The sequence below is a fragment of the Cydia amplana genome, chromosome 18, assembly GCF_948474715.1.
Source record: "Cydia amplana chromosome 18, ilCydAmpl1.1, whole genome shotgun sequence".
Lineage (NCBI taxonomy): Eukaryota > Metazoa > Arthropoda > Insecta > Lepidoptera > Tortricidae > Cydia > Cydia amplana.
Window position 1 is genome coordinate 4,728,345 of NC_086086.1, and position 13,506 is coordinate 4,741,850.

The following is a 13,506-nucleotide window of genomic DNA, read 5'->3' on the forward strand; positions in this document are numbered from 1 at the left end:
ATACCTTGCGACATTTGACACGTGATCAGTATTGCCAGGGATCATCTCTTTGGACATTATAATTGATCGCTATTTCAATGTAATTAATACCGAAAGAAAATGAACATATTTACCTTTATTGCTCCGTAATCTTGCACATAGGTATTGAGAGCAAACATGATAATACCGCCCCGGTTTGACGAAGGTAAAAAACAGCTAGTGATTGATTAAATATAAACTCAAGTGTTATCGATATCGATGTGAAGAAAAGTACATACAGTGTGAATGGAGCATGTTTGTTGTAAATTGTACAATAGTCGATGTTAGCTACGATAGTCAGTTTCGCGTTGCCATCGGGAAAGGTGCCACAACACTCATACTTAGGTATAGGTACATTTTATTATGAAAATTCAACTAATCCTTATTCTAAAGCCTAATTTAATGCTATTTCATTCGAAGTTACGTACAATAGGCGAATTTAGGGTACGTATTTTTGCCAAACCCTTGATTAATTAATATTAATTAATTTTACATGATTGATAACGGCGTTTGATCATCAGTAAGGAAAAAAGTTAACATTTTTTGTAGGTGGTCCTAAATAGCAGGCCATGAAATGAATTGATAAAAGTCATTGATCCTGCCAATTTACCGATACATATATCCAATGTTCTAATCAAAATATAGCCCCAGGGACTAATACTACACACTCACGCTTAGGTATTTTAATCACCGTCATGTATTCACTGCCGCTGATTGTCGTGAAAATGTTCTTCCAATTAACCTGTGCCAATCCGACCTGTCATTCAAGTCTGAACCTTACGACGAGAAGATTGAGTTAATTTTACTTAATTAATTTTGGATTAGATAAGAGGTTTGTGAATTTTGAATTTAGTGTTTGTAGTATTGAGGTATCGTGATTGCTCGGAATGGTTCGACAAACAGCGAAACACGCATACAATTTGCAAATATGAATAACAATTGGTAGAAAGCCCAAAGGGTACAGTGCTGCATCCACCAGTATATCCTACGTGCAGTTAAAAAAATGACGTTAACGAAATGTCTGTTTCAATAAAATTGAGCAGCTTAATAATACGTAGGCAATGGTGAAACTTCGTATAATGAGCCACTTAGAGAAGACGCAGTGAAATAAAACATTTATTGGTTTGAAAATATAACTCTTTATATTTTTTTAATATATTTTAGGAATGCTGACAGTTTGAAAATTGTACCTATGTCAGGAGCTCTTATAATTTTTATCTAAGATTTTTTGTACTAGAATGATTTATGACTTTCAATATGACCTCAGTCGACAACAAAGAAAATGTGTATGCATTAAACATTAACAAAATATATTAATACATTTAATTGAACAGTTTATAAAATCTCCTACCTGGGCAAGACTCCCGGACTCTCCCTACTTATGGATTAACCATTTATTTTCCACATTAATGGATGCGGAGCTATCATGATCATATTTAACAACTATCTCGTTGCACTACTGCTATGCCTAATCATTAATCAATCAGCACTCGGGGAAATTTTATGCACTATGATTTGCGGAATATAAATCGAGATATTATGTGATTGAGCTAGATCTAAATTTACACTGATGAATTGTTTCCGAATAAAGGATATTTGTGTAAAATTAATTAGTATATTTGTTGTTCTTAAACGTTATTTAATTCGCTTCGTAAAAAATACCGCGTGTTTTGGACTGGTTAGATCATTTTCCCAAAATCATAATTTACCTGTAGCATAATTTCAATTCGCATTTTTTCCTATTCTTAATTTACACCAGACGCATTAATTCCTAACATGATTTTTCTATTCGTATATTTTCCCATTAGATAATTTAGCCACTCACAAATATTTCTTACGGCGTTTATTCTATAATCAAAAAATCGATTTCCCCACCCCACTTTCTTTTCAAAAAATATTTAGTTCACAACTTAGCTAGACGGAGCCCCGCTTCGCGGGGCTCCTATTTCTGGGCGGTTTGCCCTTCGGGCATCTGAAGCTACCTAACGAACCTAACCTACCTAACCTATTAATTTAGTGTGACGTCCATGAAAACATTACACTTTGGGGAAAAAAGTGATGGTTGGTTAGGTTCGTTAGGTAGCTTCAGATGCCCAAAGGGCAAACCGCCCAGAAATAGGAGCCCCGCGAGGCGGGGCTCCGTCTAGCTAAGTTGTAAACTAAATGTTTTTTTTTTTAAAAGAAACAGTGCGGTGGGACCATGATAATATTAACGCCTAAGAAATAAAAAAAAATGCGAATAAAACGTCTTGGAAAGTATTAATTAAAGTCCGTCAACCAAATCTTGTCAGTAGTAAAAGGCGGCAAATTTGAAAAATCGCGGGTTAGCAACACTGTGTTCAAATAATTCCAAAACGCGTGTCATCTGTGTTTTATCTGTGGAATGTGGATCGTGAATGACAGCCGTCACCTTATTTGTTTTCATTCTGAATCGTTTCTGTTTCAAGAGATATTTCTGCTGTCACCATTAAATACCAATACATTAAATAAGAATAAGCAAAGCTAAGGGGCCTACAATGTACAATCATGCTCGTTGATGGTAAACATTACTGAAACAAACAAACAAGTACTGGAAGAACTCTTTCGAACTTTTAAGATTATGTTCAGTTTTTTTGTTTTAAAAGGCATAAATAAAATTAAAACGTATGCCTAAATCTATCCAACAAGACCATAAATTGTGTCCTGGAAACCGTCCATAGGCCCACATGTCTAATATTTTCAGCAATCAGTTGTGACTATTTACAAAGGTAAACCTTTTAAACAGTATTAAGAGCCTTGATTATATCGCCGTTCTTTCGCAATATCTACCTAATCCATACATGTTTGTTGCAGGATTAAATCTTGCCCAATATAAGGCGTTCGTAGTAGGTAGTATCTCTTCAGACAATACTTACCTATGGCAGTTTATGTACGTGTACAACGCAACCAAGTCGAAAAGTGACCCTTATCTTATTTACCTTTAAATTAAATAAACACCGAAATATTGTTATTGTTTTATTTTTAATATGTATATTGTACAATATATACCAATCAAAAAAAATACACAGGTATGTCATATTCATCCAGAACAGTACACTAATTTACATTAACAAGTGGCATATTATATTGTAAATAACAAATATATGCACTATCTAATTATCTGCATTTTGATATGATTTTATTTTAGTAAACTTAGAAGACATAGATAGGGAACAAAGAGAATATAAGCACTACGATAGGTAGTTGTTTTTGATATCTTCAAATTTGTTCATAATTTTGATTAACATTGTTTTAACATCGCTTTTAAATTGTCCGTCCATCGTCCATGTTTAAATTTTTTCAATAAACCGCGAGTGACAATTTGAATTGACGTACGCAGGGCGCGCTCAGCGGAAAAAAAAAATCTTTTGGTTCGATGTACATTGCTGCTTTTCTTAGCGCAATACTGCTCTTTGAGTGTTGCCCTACTTTAGTTTGCTTTACATTGCTACTGACAAGATTTGGTTGACGGACTATATGAGAAAAATTTAACCTAGGAATTAATGCGTCTGGTGTAAATTAAGAATAGGAAAAAATGCGAATGGAAAAATCATGTTAGAAAAAATGCGAATAGAAATGATGCTACAGGTAAATTATGATTTTGGGAAAATGATCTAACCAGTCGTGTTTTGGTCTCAATAAATTGACATAACCGTAGATCTCTAAAATCTCTGATCTCTGAAATCTATTGAAATGATGCTATGAGCGCTGCTGGGTATCGAAAAGCGCGGTGGGAGCTTGTGAGGGCCTAAAGTACCACTAGGATACCGAAGGAAGACAAAAACAATAACAACTTAGGTAATGTAATATTAATGTGTGTGATATTAAGAACTTTGCAATTCTATCTTATAAATTCTAAAAACAGGAAGCAGACTTTCTATACCGAAGTGTGCGCGCCGGTGCGGCGGTTGTGGGATTAGCAAAGTTTTCTAAGTTCATCTTCTCATAGTTTTCTGAACAAATTTGAACTATTTAAACCTGATCCGTGTAGTTGTTTTATTAGCAAAGTTAAGATACCCACTCAGAAGTTTTCACACAAGAAATAAGTAGGTACTTATAGAAACAATTCTCTTCAGTTCTAACTGTATATTATCCTAATATAAAGTGTTTTGCGCAGCTGTACGATAGTGCCTTACAATTATTTATTTATATGAGCCTAGAGTGTCCCACTGCTGGGCAAAGGCCTCCCTCCTCCCTTTCCACGTATCCCGGTCATGACCCGTCTCCCACCAGTTCCCGTCAAAGGTCATCTCGCCATCGCCGTCGAGGTTTGCCAAAATCAAAATATAAATATATTGTATTTCTGTCTCTGTTATCATAAGCAGTGAGATAAAAAAATGTATGATATGTCAATTATTGTGCAACGAGCTGCACAAATTGCATGGAAACATCAGAATTCAGAAGAATTCATTGATAAAGTGGCAATGCACTTTCGCAGCTGAGTGTACTTGTAACGTTTTATTTTAATAATGAATAGAAAGAAAGAAGGAAGACACCTTTTTTTTCTAATAATGAATAACACTCTGTATTCACCTTTAATTCCCTGGAGTAAGATTTAACGAAGCAGATTCGTGTAATGACATATAATATTTAGTTAGCCGCGACCATGACCAGTGAAACCTGTGTCGAAACGTCGGTAAATAAAGGTAATTGAATAAATTTCGCATTAGACCCGTCTATAAATGTGAGTTAATATGTAATTCGTGTAATGACATCTTAAAAACCTTTAAAAACCCTTTTTCAAAAACGTTTTTAATAGAAACATTTGTCTTGATGGTTAGTTAGTATTACTTACTGTGGATAGTGAAATATAGTCGTAGATATATGGATTGTAGAATAGGTATGCTTCAAATTACCTACATGTCAAAGTCTAGTGCCTCTGTTCTTGGAGTCTCAAATTGACAAGTTGAAACACAAGCTACGAAGAGTAAAAATCTTTATATGTGATCCTTATTAAAATTTTAGTCACGCCATAAACTTTACGGCAGCAGCACAGGGTCCAACACTGCAATATCGCCACATCTGTCCAATGTCGTTAAAACAACACACACGGGTCTCGTCAAAGAGCGGGGAGTGGTAATGTCATACTTTGGTTCAATAAAACGGACACTGGCCAGCGTGGCGACTTTTGGCTAATTATTTTCGTACAAAGAGCATAGCATGGTTCTAATCTTGTGACGTACTAACGCTGAGTATAGAAATGATGGTCATACTAAAAGACATACTAAAAACGTACCTACCTACGGTAATTGTTACGGTAGGTAATATATGTGTTAAACTTGAAAATAAGTCAATACATAGCTGATAACATTTCAGCGTAAAAAAAATACTAATATGTTATTTACCTTGTATTATTGTATTTATTAATTTATGAAATAATGACATGTATTTGACATTTATAAAATAAAGTAATATTATATTAATTTACCTATCAAACTAAATAAAATTCTTAACTTTAATAAGAATCAATATCATAGAACAGTATTAATACAATGAACATTTTGTCACAGATAGTAATTTAACTTACTAGGAGCTCATTACTTTTAAAACCAGCCAAAATTATGAGCAGGTACAAACTTTTTAAAACATGTCAAAAAGTGTCAAGAAATTTTATATCTGAAAATCCCTATCACACATCCGAGTTCTTGAAAACTTAATAATTGATTCGAACCCGTTCATCAAAACTCCGTAAAAATTCTATCAAACTGTTCACGGACGAACTTTGCAAGTTATAAAAGCGATCCCGCCCGTCGGTATCACCGAACATATTATACGCCTTATTATACAGACTTCACTTTGACTTCCACTTTGATTTGAGATTGTCAGTCCCTTCAGAGTCCTAAGGTGAAGGTTCGATTATCCGTTTACAAAAGTCTCCAGCGGGATTCACACCGAAACTTGTTTAATTAAAGTTTTTGCACTCTTTTTCCCTTTAGGCGGTGAAATAATCTTTCATTGAGAACAACGATGACATGGAGTCACGGCTGTTAAAATAATGAAATAAATTATATCTTTTCTGTTATTGTGTGATCTTTCTCTAGTATAATATACCGTATATTATAGGTACTAACTATCCAATTATGTTTTACTTACACTTCATAGCAAAATACAAAAACAGGGCACTAATGACTATTTCTGTTACTTTACAAATGTAAGTATGTATAATTATTCTTTGTTCATTTTATAGATAGCGTTGGTTATAAATATAACATACTGAGAACCGCTAAACAACATGGTTATATCTGTACATATTACATGACGAAATACAATTTTCTATTCGCTTTAATATATATATTTATATATGATGATGATGATGATGGTATCCTGTTATCCTTCATCTGACTGGGCAGATAGAAAATTGTGAATAAAATTTCACGTTTTCTCCATAGTAATTGTGTGGAAAAGTTTTTATTAATTTGTGGCTTTTTAGTACATTACCATAAGTTGACCCCTAGGAAACCATTGATACTGGATAGGAATGGAATCGATTGGCATACAAAAATAACATGTGAAAAATAAAAGTTTTCATTTTCATACAAATTGTATGGGAAACGTTTTCCTCGATTTGTGGCTTTTCTAGCCGGAATTCTTTTTTGGTTCCATACAAGCTTTTGATACTCAATAGGAATGGGGTCGATTGGCATGAAATTTTTTTTTTGTCAAAAATGACCTTTTTCTCGCAATTAATTTGTTAATTTGAAATCGAGGGAAGGTCTTCTAAGACCGTTTTCTCGTAGCAGCACGGGATCTGGTAGCTGCCCTCACTGACCCAAAAAGAAAATCCACCCTGTATTTATAAATTACATGAAACTAACATGAAGATCAATGTTACATAATATTATACAGTATATCTATGTCTGGTTGCTTTTATTATTTCTAACCGGTGATCAGTTTTTTTATAAATTACATTCGACTCCATTTCTATGTCCGCAAAGTTAGTCAAAGTTTTTGTACTCCAGTATTTGCTTTCGGGATTCGAGTCGGAGTTCCAATATGGTGGAAAGTATTTCTGCATTCGCGCGTTGGCTGTGTTAGAACACCCGGGAATAAGTTTTTCCGATCAGATTGTAAACTTTACTGCAGTGTTGGGTCGGCGTAGCGGACTGTGACGTTTCTAAGGGATACTTTCCTTTTGCTGTAGTATTGGAGTAAATTATTGTTGAATTTATATTACTAGAGCTACCCAACCCGCTTGGCTGACATGACTCAAGAAATTGCGTGTTACTAGTAACTATCCCTGCAACTCAGACTATAATTTAGGCCTAAAGTAGTATTCCATTGCGAATACGTACTTATATTATATTATATTATATTATATTATATTATATTATATTATATTATATTATATTATATCATATCATATCATATCATATCATATCATATCATATCATATCATATCATATCATATCATATCATATCATATCATATCATATTATATTGTATTATAGTATGTAGGTATGTTTGCAAGAAAAAAAACGAGTTCTTTGTTCAGAGACTGCACTTATTGGTGATCAGTTGGCCATATTGGTCATTATGATGAAAGAGAACCAGGAAGAATCAAATTCAAACTCCTCTAGATATCTTAAAGCTTTATTTTATTTTGTAATCGTACAAGTAGCAACAGGTCCGTTAGTAGGGGTATCGTCTGCCAGTGTCTAGGCGACACATGCCAGATCTGAAACAAACGGTTTAGGTTTTATTAAAGATAAGTAGTAATACCTAATTTCATTAAACTATAAAAAGGTGGGATAACTTGGTCTCCTTTTTGAGAGACTGGCCTGATGTAGCTCAAGACCGGGATGAATGGAAGAAAAGGGGGGAGGTCTTTGCCCAGCAGTGGGACACAATAGGCTCACAATAAATATAAATATATATAGAAATGTGTTCTATATATATGTGTGCACTTTGCCTTATGCGCCGGCGCGGCGTCTCCCAAATATCCGGGATACCGTCAAAATAGTTAAAAAAAGCGGTAGTATAAACCTCGATTACAAAATTCTTACCCCGTTTTCCTCAAGTCATCGTTGCCCAAATTCAATCTGGTTCCACGGCACGTATTCCAAGTGATCTGAAGATTCGTCGTGCACTGCTGCCCAACCAGGTGGTTGTAAGTGACGGAGGCGGCGAACAGTACCCAAGCTCGGTTGTGATTGCAGATGTTGGTGTAACAGCCGGGCTGAGAGATTCCGCCGTTGGGGAAGAAGTCGGCGTCCAGTTCCACATAGGACCAGCGGGATCCAAACCTTGGATATGATTTGTAAATATGCTTTAAAAAAACCTCGTTAATACATGTACTAAAGGATACACTGAAAAAAATATGATCTATCGAGCACACATTAAAATGATTTCATTAAGATTAACTGCTTTTACAACAAATGTACATACGTAACGTACGAGTACAAACAGTAAACTTTACTGCTTGGTTCGATAGGCTCATAATGTTTAAAGCATTACACGTTAAGAGCCCATTTTGAATACATCACACTAGTTTCTATGTTGCTGGATTCGTCAAACTATGTGTCCAAAGTTAAAACGGCCGTTTTAGTTTTTTTTTTTGTTATATATAGATTGTTTTGTTATATTTATAGATTGACGAATCCAGCAACATAGAAACTAGTTTGATGTACTTATTTAAAAACTTTAATACAAGATAAAGTACGTAGCGGCCCCCTTTTTTAAATATCTTTCGTTAAATTGAAATAATCACGATTATTTAGCAGTGGCGCTAGTGTGCACGTTGATGGGCTCTTAATACAATTTCATCAATCAATAGTTATTATCAATAGAAATTGACTATTGTCGTAATACTCGCAATAGAATAAGACTGACCTAGTCTAACCTAATATTTATTTAGGTAGGTTTTTGTATTTAATTTAAGTACCTATTTCTTTCTCTACTGCAAAATATGTCTACAATTACCAGAGATCGGACAAATTGGCGTCATTGCTCGCAATAGTGTGGACATGACTCCAAAATTGATTGATTAATTAATTAATCATTTAATTAATTTCTTATCTGAGGTTTAATTTTGATTCCTAATCAATAAATAACACAAAGATTTCTTAAACTGTAAATTTATTAAAGAAAATAATCAGTATGTTTTCCAAATTTTCTGTAGGTACAAATTTTTTATATCGAAAATATATTTAAGTGCTATTTATTGACTAGGGAACAAAATTAAATCTCAGGTAAAAAATTAATTAAAAGATTAATTATTTAATCAAATTTGGAGTCATGTCTACATTATTGCGAGCAATGACGCCAATCTGTCCGATCTCTGACAATTACTGATAATTTGATATATCAAATGATAAATGCTGTTTATAAACAGCATTTATCATTACCTGTGCTGATAATGATAAAATAAATCTCGCCTTAATTTAATTACTTACTAGGCATTTTATAATCTACAAGATATATTGTATCAGCGGCTTTAGATAATTAAATATCTATTATACTAGTTTACTCGTGTTCCTTTAGAAATGTATCATGTGTTTTCATTTTCTTTTCCAGTGTCAATTTTATATAATTGGCATAAAATAGTATATCACGTAACTTTCTAGTGTGATAATGATGTCAAAAATACTTTAAAATGTTTATAAGAAACATTGAATTAGGAAGTAAATATTACAATAAATATGTTTTCCGTCGTATTTTCTCGGCAACGTTCGTATTTATCATGCTACATCAATCAACCTCAATACTTTTTGTACCGAGACTGCCTGAAATAACAAGATACGTTCGTACGTTTCCGTGAAAATGCGAAGGAAAATAATTATGAATATAGCACTACATCTGTAAAAACTTACCCCGGTAACACGAATGACCGCCAAGCTCTCTACCAGCGTTGCCCCTGAGATGAGCGCCCAAGCTGAAGCCGATCAGGTGCATGTTGTCGAACCGGGCTCCGGTGACCTGGTTGAGGAAGCGAAGGAACTGGCCCACGCCGCAGCCCACCGCTGGGACTCCTAAGGCGGCAGTCGCGTAGTCGGAGAGGGCAAGGCTACTTTCTAGGATGAAGAGATGTCAATAGGTACAAACTTACCGGTGACACGAATAACCTGACCACCGAGATCTCTGCCAGCGTTGCCCACGATATGGGCGCCCAAGCTGAAGCTAATCAGGTGCATGTTGTCGAACCAGGCTCCGGTGACCTGGTTGAGGAAGCGAAGGAACTGGCCCACGCCGCGGCCCACCGCTGGGACTCCTAACGCGGCAGTCGCGTAGTCGGAGAGGGTAAGTCTGCTCCAGTCGACTACGATGACGTCCACATCGGACTTGTTGAGGTAAGCTGAAATGCAGGTACGATATTTATAAATCTTCAAGCAAAATACTCGTATAGTATTGGTGACAAAGGCTGGAAAACTTTAAGTTTATGTTTGACCCAATTATTGATTGGTAGAGAATGCCTTAAGGCATTAAGTCCGCCAATTGTACAATTTTATATCGTGCAATCAAGTTTATAAACACAAAGTTTTGTTTCTCTCGGCTATCACCAAAGACAGAATTTTCGATTTCTTCAATAAACCCTAATATTATTTCACAGGTGTTTAGAATTTATTCAGGTATATTTAAGACCGCCCGTGAAGCTTACTTTAAGAAATTAACTATAATCTGAAACAATATGTTGCGGTCCTTGGTTCTTAATACCGCTAGTTGGAACCAAAATGTTTTATCAAGGATTAGTATGAGCCTTGTCTATGTCTATTGCCACCGCAATAGAGATGATGACACATGTTGAATTTTATAACAAAATCTAGTAAAATAGATAGTAACCGAGCAATTTATCACAATAATGTAGATATTAAAATAAAATATTGAAAACTTACAAAAATACTGGACCTGAAAGTTTCAAATTTTAATTTTTTTTTTTTAACTTCCAAAAACGATAAAAGTAAGGATACCATTCGATTCCTTACATTTCATCCAAAAAAATATTGTACAGCAACTATATACATAAACGCAATATTTCACCGACAAAAACGCAATTTTCTTGTTTTGTCCATACTACAAGATGGGCTCCCAGAGACCTTGACGTCACGTTCCCTTATCGTTTTGTTTAGGGCGTTTCGCGAGTGAAGTGCCGGCCTTTGACTACAATTTCTGACTTTTGTGTTACTTTAATGCAATTGGTCCCATATAGACAGTTGATCCTAAAATCAAACCCGCTCGATTGATACCGTAAATGAAAATTAGTCATGTAGCCTATTGTACGTTAGGGCCCACAGTCATCACAAACAATTACAATATTGGTTAACACCGTTATAGACTTACAGGCATGTAGTATAAATCCTTACCCGTCCTGACAGTAGGATTGGGTTCGGTGTTCCTATTACTAAGCCAGCCGTGGGCAATGATGATCGTGGGGTTGTTAGCGTTGAAGTTTGAGTTGAGGATGGTGTTCGCATTGTTGATAGTCGGAGTCTGTGAGATGATGGAGTTACGCCTGAAAACAAACAAATCATTTTTAAATTGCATTACTAAGGCAACCAACACACACACACACACACACACACACACACACACACACACACACACACACACACACACACACATACATACATACATACATACATACACACACATTCGCGCAGGCCAAAAGCAACTATTATATGTTTTCCCGGATATTTTTATTTGTTAGATATAGTTTTAGTTCTAGTTTTAGTTTTTAGTTTTATCAGGCCTCGCTGAAACTCAGCGTCACGTTGTGGGTCCTGACTCACTTCGTGACACCAAGCTGAGTGGGGACCTTTTAGCACAATGTTCTTTTATATTTCTGTCCGTCCTAATGAATTTTTGTTATTATATTTTGTTACTTTTTATGCTAATTTGTTAATTTCTTGTGCTAATAAATATAACTTACTTACTTACTTACTAAAATGTAGAAAGTTCTTCAAGGATGTCAAATGTCCGTTATATTAGGTATTGTCCTTTAATTATCATTTGCAAACTTTTAACGTCACCATTAAAAGTGAAGTTTGTGAAACTTGCTTGAGACTATCAGAAAGGGAAGAAGAATTTATGCAAATGCTGTAGGTAAATGTACGTGGGTAGTATTTACAATTAGTATAAAGCAACTGGAATTTCCAGCCATATGTAGTGATTTAATATAAGAATTGATTTTCATGAATAAATATAACATTTTCCCGTGCAAAAACCCCTTTTTTGCTATGGGCATGTAAAAATACGTTTTGCTCTATTGTTCGTCCAAAGTCAAGTGACCTATTTAGTTTTTTTTATATTTTACCTCCGTATTATTAAATATTTACCTGGTATACAAGAAGTACTGGTTGTTAGCAGGGTTCCTTGTAACTTCTTCCAGTAATTCCAAGTCAGGTCTGGCCTCGAGGTCGATGTCGTGCATCATGCCATCTCCTCCCGCCATCTTGAAGAATCGCGGGTAATGGTAGTCAGCCGGCTCTTCCGGAACCGGTGTCCCGGCGACACATGCTAACAGAACACAATTAATAATCGTGAACTGACGAAGGCCAGTTTGATGAGAATGTGTTATCATTTTGTTATCATGTTGGAACTCTTTTCATTCGACTGCAGGAAGAAGATTTTAAGTCTTTGCATGTGTTTGTATCATTATTAATATAGCGCGGTTTTCGGAGGCAAAAACGTACCAGTGCTAGTGATTAATTAAATATCGAATCAAGTACTTATACACTGAAATAGATGTTAAAGGAAAAGTGACGAAGCCCTCCAGTGGTGACATCTATTTCAGCTTATAATTTATATATAGTAGTGTGACTACTTAAAAAAAACATAAATCAAATATGTATATTTAATAAGATAATTTGATTTGTGCCCACAGTTGTGTATCGAATCAAGTTAAGTCTTCAACTTAAATGCAAAAAGCTTTTTCTTTATATTGCGATGCGTAAGGTAATTATAAATTTAGATACCGTAAAATGGGGTGAGTAGGGTCAAAACTGAAATTCATACCTCGATAACATTTTATTTTTACATATGAAAACTGAATGGTGTATATAATAAGTGTTCCGGACGTTTGTATTTTAGTTTTTATTTTATTTTGGGTAGTTCAATTTCATAACTTTGAGGATAAAGAGGAAAACCCACCTCACCACGTAGTGCCTCGTATTTGGGATGAGAGGGGTTTTCATACAAAGGTGATTTTGGAAGATTGTTGGATCGTTTTTTTTATTAATCCTATTACTATAGCTCCATTTTAAATTGGAATACATTATTTTTGTAGCAGTAGCCTTAAAATCCCTTCTCACCCTCCTCTCAAACCTTCTCATTCATAACCTACCTCTCCCCGCGAAACCTACTCACCCCGTTTTACGGTAACCTTTTTTTCCTGACCACGTTTAATCCTGAACAATGTTGAACGTTTCAAACTCAAATCAAAGCGAAAACTAGTAAACATGGGTGTTGTTACAACGCAATTATGTCCGTACTTACCCGTAGCGACGACTAAAAACAACAATGAAGCCCTCATTATGA

The 13,506-nt window shown here is 35.1% G+C and overlaps 1 pseudogene; it reads right to left on the reverse strand.

Moving 5' to 3' along the window:
* Window positions 1–7,651: 7,651 nt before the first annotated feature.
* Window positions 7,652–13,506, reverse strand: LOC134656292 (pancreatic lipase-related protein 2-like; annotated as a pseudogene).